Below are 9,270 nucleotides of genomic sequence, written 5' to 3'. Positions count from 1 at the left end.
AGGGAGAGGGAGAAGCAGGCTCCCCGCTGAGCAGGGAGCCCGACCAGGTGGGGGCAGGGCTTGATCCTGGTACCCCAAGATCATGACCTGAGCCAAAGGCAGAGGGTTAACAAACAGAGCCACCCAGGTGCCCCAAAATACCAAATATTTTTTAAAAGTCTTTGTCAATTCACTGTTCCAGTGATCCAAGTACCTACTTTATGGGGGGTCTGAAATAAGGTGGTTATAGTTTCTGGGGCACAAAAGCAAATCTCAGAGCATGAGCCATAGGATTTGTAGAATCCTAGGAGGCAACAGAGGCAGCTAGCCCCACCAGCAGTGAATCATAACTTTTTAAAAATAATCTTCAGATAGTCCAGGGCTATCAGAGTCTGACTTACACAGAATACCCATCTCTGCCAAGTGCCCAGCACCATGAATCAAAGCATATGGCTGGGATGGGCCTGGGAGAGTAGCATCTGTTTTTACAGCTGTAATTGTCCATACAGATTGAGGTCAGCATCAATCATATCATCGTTCACTATAAAGGACAGAATATTGATCAATATCCATGCCTGCCTAACAATACCAGCTCCATTTGGATATCTAGACATAGTCTAAGGTCAAAAATGAAACCATATTTCCAAAGGGACATAATAAAACAAAAACTAACATGAGAAACCAATGGACTCTCAAGTATTCTTTAAATTTCCTTTTAAGAATTAGGCTGCATGCTGTGGGAGCAAAGGATTTACTTAGGAAAACCTGCTTAATGAGATCAATTATCTTCCCACAGAAAATCTTTAAAAAAAGCGTTTATACTCTGCTGCATTTTTATACCTTATGAAACTGATCAAACACACAGTGCTGCACACTTAAATAGAGCAGTTATTTTATCTAGAAGATCAAATGGAAGCTATGAGGTTCATCCAGTTGTAGTGTAGGAAATCTGATGTAGGGAGGCATGTTAAGATTTTATGGGCCATTAAAAATACAGATATTTTGATGATTACTCCGATCAAAATGTCATTTATAGTCATAACAAATAAGTGGTTTGGGATTTGTTACTCCCGAAGGGGCTATCATTGAGGCTGACCCTTGCCCAAGGGTGTGTTTATAAATATATCAGCTTTACAGAATGGGTAAAGCACCTAGTTGTTTATATTCCCTTAATGACTGACTCTTTCTCTGCTTCTGACTTATAGTTAAATGAGCTTGTTTGCTGATAAATCCTCCTAAGATTCATGAGGTCAAAGAAAAGAACTAGTGTTGTGTGGCAACCCATCATCATCTGTCTCATTTCCTTGAGGAAAGAGAAGCCGTGAGCTGAGGCGATGAACAGTAGGCAAAAAAATGATTAATAGGCATCAGGGAAGATCATTTTTCTGGCTTCACTTATATGCTTGTGTAAGCAGGCAGGCTAGACTAGACATACCTTTGAGAAAAAGTAAAAAAATGATTGGGGATGAGGTGGGAAATTGGCCAGGGAGCTGTAATCCTGGGAGGCCATTTTGTCTCCTGGGTTTAATAGTTCCTGGAAGAATGCAGAGACCCTGACAGTGACTATGAGTGAACTGAACTAGGTTTTGGGTTATAGGCTGGGCTTTCTGGGAAGCCAACTCTGAGACACAGCATAAGAGGCAGGTTTCTGATTAGGGCATGCCCTTGGGATCAACACCTAGGAAAAGGAGGAGAAGGAAGCAGGAGTGGGCAGAGAGAGAAGCCGAGCTGTGATGCAGGCCCAGCAACAGCCTCGGCTGACACTCAAGTAGCTCTGGAGCCAGGATGGCCCTTCAGAGTTGGCTTCAGTTGGGCGAAAATGGTAGGAATTTCTATTCCTGCATTGATTTGTTATTGGACATGGACAACCTCAGAAGGTCATCAAGGAAACTGCCTTTTGGTCAAGGTGGCTCTCTGTACTGAGGCATCCCCTGAAGGGGCTGAGAGTGGACAGTTGTCTGTCTACCACCAGGACTCCTAGCAGCTGTGACAACAAGGACTTCACTAAAGGGGGATCTGGGCAGGGCATGAAAGTGCCACCACACGTGGTCAAATTTGGGCCATGGCTTATCTGAGTAATCACACTAGGTAGTGGGAACCCAAAAGAACTCTAAGGCTAGTTGTCAGAGGTAAGTTATGCCACCTAAATTTTGCTGCTTCTGCCTCGAAGAATGATTTTATTCTGAGATCTGACAAGGAAGGGCATAAGCAAAGTGTTCTGGACCTGGCCCCCTACAGGGGTAAGGTAAATTAGGTTGGTGTCAAACAGTGGCGGGGGGAGGGGGCGGCAGTGCAACAGGCTGGAGCTGTCCATGGAACCGCAGAATGGCGAGTGGATATATATCACCCAAGGCCTTCAGCAAAGGTCATGAAGTCAATATAGGGCACCAAAATGAAACAAAATTCAGGTGGGGGTAATACTTGGAAGTTCATGCAGTCTGTTGGGACGCAGGGGGGAAATAATGACAACTATCCTTTATTAAGTACTTACGTGGATCAGGAACCCCGCTGTGCACTTTACAGACATCATCTCATTTCTTGCTTACAATTCCATGTGGCAGGCATTATTATCTCCATTTTCATGGGCAAACAAACCAATTCACAGAGGAACTTATTCAAAATTATACAGTTGGTTAAGTGGCAGACATTCTGGAGACAGACTTACGAGGTTCAAATTCTGACTCTTACTAGGTGTGTGACCTGGAGCAAATACTTAACCTCTCTGTTGCTCAGGGTCTTCATCTTTAAAAGGGGAATAATAAGGGGCACCTGGGTGGCTCAGTCAGCTGAGCATCCAACTCTTGATTTTGGCTCAGGTCATGATCTCAGGGTCATGAGATCGAGCCCCATGGCAGGCTCTGTGCTCAGTGGGAAGTTGGCTTGCTGTTCTCTCTCCCCCTCTCCCCCTCGCCCCCCCATGTGTTTCTCTTTCAAATAAATAAATCTTTTTTAAAAAGGTAATAATAATAATACCTACTTCTTATGGCTATTATGAGCATTAAGTGCATTAATATTAAAATGCCAAGAGTGGCACACCTGGGTGGCTCAGTCAGTTAAGCATCTGCCTTTGGTTCTGCTCATGGTCCCAGGGTCCTAGGATTGAGACTGCATCAGGCTCCCCTGCTCAGAAGAGAGTCTGCTCCTCCTCCTCTCTCTGCTCCTGCCCCCACTCATGTTCTCTCTCTCAAATAAATAAATAAAAATCTTTAAAAAAATAAAGTGCCAAGAGCAATGCCTGACATAGCTTAAGAGCTGTGTAATTGTGTGTGAACTAAGTGAGTAAGTCAGCCTAACTCCAAAGCCTATGTTCTTGACTATTATTGCTTCTCTGTCAGGGCTCTGATTCTCAGGATGTGAAGAGTGAGAGCTAGGCAGTGTAAATACTAGGAAGTAGCTAAGATATTAGGAGACTGATCATTCATTTATTGATTCACAAATATTTACCTAGCAAAAAAATACAAATATTTACCCTTTCTATATGTGCTAGGCATTTTTTCTAGGTAATGGAGATAAAAAAAAATGAACAAAACAGCTAAAGTCCCAGACATCATAGTGCTTATATTCTAGTGGGGAGACAGGTGATAAGCAAAATAATAGATAAACATCTAAACAATGTCAGCTGGTGGTAAGAGTTATGAAGAAAACAAAAGCATGACAAGGACACAGGGAACTATGGAGGGGGCACTGCAGGGAAGGGGCAAGTGTGTGCTACTTTAGGAACAGTGATCAGCAGAAACCTTTCTGCTGAAGTGACATTCGAGCAGAGACCTGAGTGAAGTGGGAGAAGGAGTCAGGCAACAATCTGGAAGACAGGGGTGCCTGGGTGCCTCAGTTGGCTAAGCGTCCAACTTTTGATTTCGGTTCAGGCCATGATCTCAGGGTCCTGGGATCAAGCCCCATGTTGGGCTCCCTTGCTCAGTGAGGAGTCTCCTTCTCCCTCTCCCTCTGCCCCTCCCCCTGCTTGAGCTCTCTCTCTCTCTCTCTCTCAAATAAATACAAATCTTTAATAAAAAATATATAGTCGGGGAGACAAGCCCAGGCAAAGAAAATAAGGGGGAGAGTGGGCTCCTCAGAGTTGTCTCCAGTTGGGATAGGTGAGCTACCCTCAGAAGGAGATGAGATCTAGGGTGAGGCAGTTTTCTCAACAGAAGCCATCTCCAAAGTGGGCTGAGAGTGGAGGGCCACCCTCCAGCAGCATTCCAGGTGGTGGGGGAATAAGCATTTCGTTCCTAAAGGGCCATCTGGGTGGTGATACACCCCAGCTTCTGCTGCCTTGTGTGGGCCTCACTGGCTTGTTCTATTTGGCTTACACGGAGAGAAACAGATCCTTGCCGCCAAAGAATGTATGCTGAACAGTTTGAGAATTTCATTGAAGTTCTTATGCAAAAGTACAAAGGTTGAAGTAGGACTTTGGATGTAAGTAGGTAAAAAGACAATGTAAATACTGGAAGCCTGATCTCTGCATAACATGGGGGAAGGAGCAAAAGTAAATCTGAAAGTTCTTTGGAAGGGAGTACTTGGCAGATGGGTGATTTTAAAATGTGATACCATGGATTCTTCTGCAACTTGATAACACATCAGCACTGCCCACATGCTGTAGAAACCATGTGAATGAAGAAGGCTGTCATTAGAGCTGCAAATTGCTTTGTGATTTTGGCAGTGGTTTGCGCTTAGGCCAAGTTCAGATTTCCCCCTTTCTGAATTCTAACCAGTAATGGCCATTACAGTGTGTTCGAGTGATGGTTGCTGGAGATTGTGGGGAGACGATAGAATTCTCTGCCTTTTAAGGCATCTTAATCACGATTTTGGCAACCCATGAGTCTTCAACCTCGTAAACTGAGCAGCCATTTCCAGAGCAGAGAAATAAGCTACTGTTTGACCCAGAGAGGGAGCTTTCAGCTGTTGTTTGTTGACCTGAGCCAAGGGAAACAAGATGACAGATTGGACAACTAGCACACCATGCAATTTATGCCCTTCACGGACTGTCAAACATTAATTTAATTTAATTTTAATCATTACCATCTGGTGCTTATATAGAGAGTCAGGCCCAGATAGATATTTCGTGATCTCGAACTGGTGAACAGTGCTGTGTTTTGGCCTGCAGCCATGTGCATGCACCCTGAGGAGGGAGCAGGGGAACCATGAGAGGGGAGACTTGTATGGATGCCAAACATGCAGCCATGTTCCAGAAGCTGTAAATGGGACCTGTTGTTGGTGCTGATCCCACCATGGGTCAGTGCCCCCTTCTCCTGTCCCACTCATGGAGGCATAAATGCCGAGTTGTGTCTTTGTATTCCTGGAACCCTGGCAGGGGGCGCTGGCTGGGGATGGTGTCTGAGTGAACTGGGGCATCTGACTCTGTGGCTCAAACCTCTTGAGCAGCTGGAGTGACCAGTAGCCGCATGTAATTTGTTCAGGTAATTATTAAGCATTGACAATGGGGATAAGGATGGGGATCAAATGACCTTTGAGGTTTCATTGTCCCCAAGAGTCTGTGATTCTTTGTGTCAGTCATACTGCCAGGCCCAGCAGGGCGTAAGGAAGAAATATAAGGCAGCATCCCTGCCCTATGAGCCAGCTCAATCCCAGGAGGGATTTTGCTTTCTTCCCAGGCCTCAGACTGCACCTTGGGTTATTGGTGGCTAGTAGGGGGTGGAAGGATTGCCCATGAAGTCCTGAGGAAGTAATGGAGGTGGTATGGGGAGAGAACCCCTTCATTTTCCTGAATTGTAATTTCTCGCTTCTGAAGTGCCTTGGTAGCCACCAGACTGGAGGATGCAACTCATCAAGCCAGCTCTGGCTTCAGGAGACAATGCCGAGTCCTGTTCATTGCTTTGTGGACCAAGATCATACTATATACCTGAGACAGGAGAGCAAGTTTTTCTTTTTCTTTGAAGATAGAAACAGGTCTTTTTCGGGGGGGGGGGTTCTGCAATAATTTTAAGTATATGCTCAGTGCACCCAAAATCAGATAATATAGAAAACTGAAAAGGGAATTGGCCACACAAACATACAGACCACTGTTAACATTTTGGTATGTGGCTTTACACACACACGTACACGTACACACACATATATTTACAAAAATGAGATCATGTTATAGGTAATGAAAAGCAAAATCTCTTGCTGGGTGACTCTGTTCTCCAGCCAGATATCAGCGTGACCAGAAGGAACATTGAGGGGCTTCAAGCAGGGGAAGGGAGAGTAGCATTGCAAAAGTTGCCACTTCAGATTTCAAGGCTGGATGTTCTTTCCAGCTCAAGCTGGGTCTGTCCGACCCACCTCTTGGCAACCACTAAGGGCAGATTTGCCAGCCCTTCTGAAATATGACACCACCTCCATTTGGAATGTGAATCTTGTTTCTTTCTATGAAACATTACAATTTTACTTTTAAAAACTGACAGAAAATACTTTTCATCACGGAGGGCCAAAGGGCAAGTACAGGTTAGAGGAAACAGTTGCAAGAGTTAAAATGGAGCATGATAAGGAAAGAGAAAATCATTTCCTGCCTTGCTTTCCTGACTAGACAGATTTTGTTCTTTATGTTAAAATAGAACACTATTCCATAAAGAACCCATTTTGATCCACATGCATCAAAATCAAAAGGATGTGTTCTTCAAGTATATTTCATCCTAGGTAAGGATGCGGTTGAAGTTGTCTCCTTTGGGGGACTCTCCTTCCTTTTGGAAAGTGACCAGAGAGCAGAGACCCACAGAGCCAGGCTGCTTGAGGAGGGGTGGAGGAAGCCAGGTGCATTTCGGTGGAGAAGGGGAGTCTTAGGTTAGTGGAAAGGTGGAATGAACTTATTTTATATTCTTTTGGAAATTAGAACCAGAATGAAAGGATCAGACTTATTGTGAGACAGAGTTGACACAAGAGATTTGAGAGGATGGAGAGGGAAAAGGAGTGAAGGCAGCTGATATTTATTTAGCAGCTACTACGTGTCAGAGGCTGTATTACATTCCTTGTATTCTCTTACCGAATCTTCACAGTAATCTTAAGAGGTAGATAATATTACTGGTATTTTATAGCTAAAAGGAGTAAGACTCAGAGAGGTTACGTAACTTGCCCAAAGTTGCGTAGCCATTAAGTAGAAGAGTCTCCCCCACTCCCAGTTATGATAACCCAAAATGTCTCCGGACATTGCCAAATGTCTTCTGGGGAACAAAATCAGCCCCAGTTGAGAAGCACTGTTTGTTTGAGGTGCCCATGGGAAGCACAGGGAGGGTAGGTTTCACGAGGTGGACGTGCTGGGCTAGGCTGTGGACAAGTTTCTCTGTGCACTTCAGAGTTTTGTGGGGGTTGCAGGTGGAATGAGGAAGAGGCTATGTGTGTGTGCATGTGTGTGTGTGTGTGTGTGTGTGTGTGTGTTGTGGGAGAGAAAAATGATGAACTCTTTGTTTTACTACTGTCCCTGGTGTCAAGCTGTCCCTTGTCTACAGTAGATGAACAGCTCAGAACTAAATTGTACCCCTTACCGTTTAAAAACGGTAAGCACACAGAGACCATTTTGGTGTTTGTATAACATCAGCTTGCAGGTGAGTTCGGTTTGGATAACAGGTTCTTAGGCAGCCATTTCACAGCCTGTCAGTTTCTGGGTTGTTAGGGATGTTTTCACTTTTAAGCATGTCTGTGCAGCTATTAAATCAATATGTGATTCCAATAGAGGGAGTGCTGTCATTTCCAGAAGACGGGCTGATAAAACATGCAAATGCTTTCTTAGCTGGAGATTTGGGTCTGCTTTGGCCTTGAATATGTGGCCCCTGAAGGGGAAATGAAACCCCTGAAAAGAGTTCCAGATTTTCAGTGATGGCAAAAGAGATTTCAGATGTAGACTCCAAAACCCCTGTATTTCCTGTAAGTAGAAGTAACAAAGAGATATACGTATGGGTTAATACCTATGATAATGTCCTTATTTCATCAGTTGGGTTCATGGTAAAAATTTACTAAATGAGTTTTCTTGTTTCCACTGTACCTTCCAAGGTCAAGTAGGGAAGCAAGCTGGTGGTGGATACTATACAGGCCCTGCCCAAATCCTGTCGGATCCCTTTACCAGTATGCTCAGCACCCAGTTCCGGCATGCTTTTCTGCTAATGACTAGCACCTGTGACCTTTGGCTTTCCCTTGGGCTACTGGAGTTGCCTCACCTGTACAACAACCATGGGAATTTATATTTCCCTGGGGACGCCCATAGCCAATGGACAGGACTATGAAAATCCAGTTTCCTTGAAGTAAACACTGGTTGTAATTTATACTCCAGAGCTAAACCTTGAGATTATTAGGAAGCTCAGACTTTCCCTGAAATTGCAGTCTTGCTCCTTGGCTTCCTTTCTTTCTCTGTGCTGCTTTCCCCACCCTCTTTTGGTCTCCCCCTGGGGAGCACTTTCCCAATAAATCACTTACACAGGAATCTTCATTGCAAGGTCTGCTTCTGGGGAATCTGACCCAAGGCATAAGCATACCAAAGTCTACATTTGAGTGGGAGAGCAGATAAATTTATTATTCACATGGGATGTTCCATAATCTTACCCTCTCCTATAAAGTCAGTGTTCACTAGATGTTTCTTGCTATAGTGGATGATAATCTTGGGCTGGAGAAATGAGAAAACAAATAGACCTCTGCCACCAAGGCACCACTCCCCTTGCTTCCACAGCCAAGAAAGCCACAGAGGACCTCAGGAGGTGTTGTTGAATCTCACTTACTCAAGGAAAGTAAGGGAAGTTGGTTTTGCTCATGTTTTAAATAAATTAGATCTTTGGCACCCAAGGCTATGCCTCGGTGCTTTCGTCCTTGAAAGGAAATTGCCATTGAGAATAGTGATTCAGCCAAACAGGTTGGTGGTGAGGACACTTGGATCAAAAACCTATTGGGTTTTAATCAGGAAAGAATGCTGTATTTTGTCAAATGCTTTTTCTGCATCAATTGAAAGGATCATATGGTTCTTGACTCTTTTCTTGTTGATGTGATCTGTCACACTGATCGATATGCAAATGTTGAACCACCCTTGCATCCCAGGGATGAATCCCACTTGGTCATGACGGATAATCCCTTTTAATGTACTGTTGGATCCTATTAGCTAGGATCTTGTTGAGAATTTTGTCATCCATATTCATCAGGGATATCGGTCTGTAATTCTCCTTTTTGATGGAGTCTTTGCCTGGTTTGGTGATCAAGGTAATACTGGCCTCATAGAATGAGTTTGGTGGTTTTCCTTCTCTTCCTATTTTTTGAAACAGCTTCAGGAGAACAGGTATTATTTCTTCTTTGAATGTTTGGTAGAATTCCCTGGGG

The sequence above is a fragment of the Ailuropoda melanoleuca genome, chromosome X, assembly GCF_002007445.2.
Source record: "Ailuropoda melanoleuca isolate Jingjing chromosome X, ASM200744v2, whole genome shotgun sequence".
In the NCBI taxonomy this organism is placed as follows: Eukaryota; Metazoa; Chordata; class Mammalia; order Carnivora; family Ursidae; genus Ailuropoda; species Ailuropoda melanoleuca.
This window is presented reverse-complemented; position numbering follows the sequence as displayed.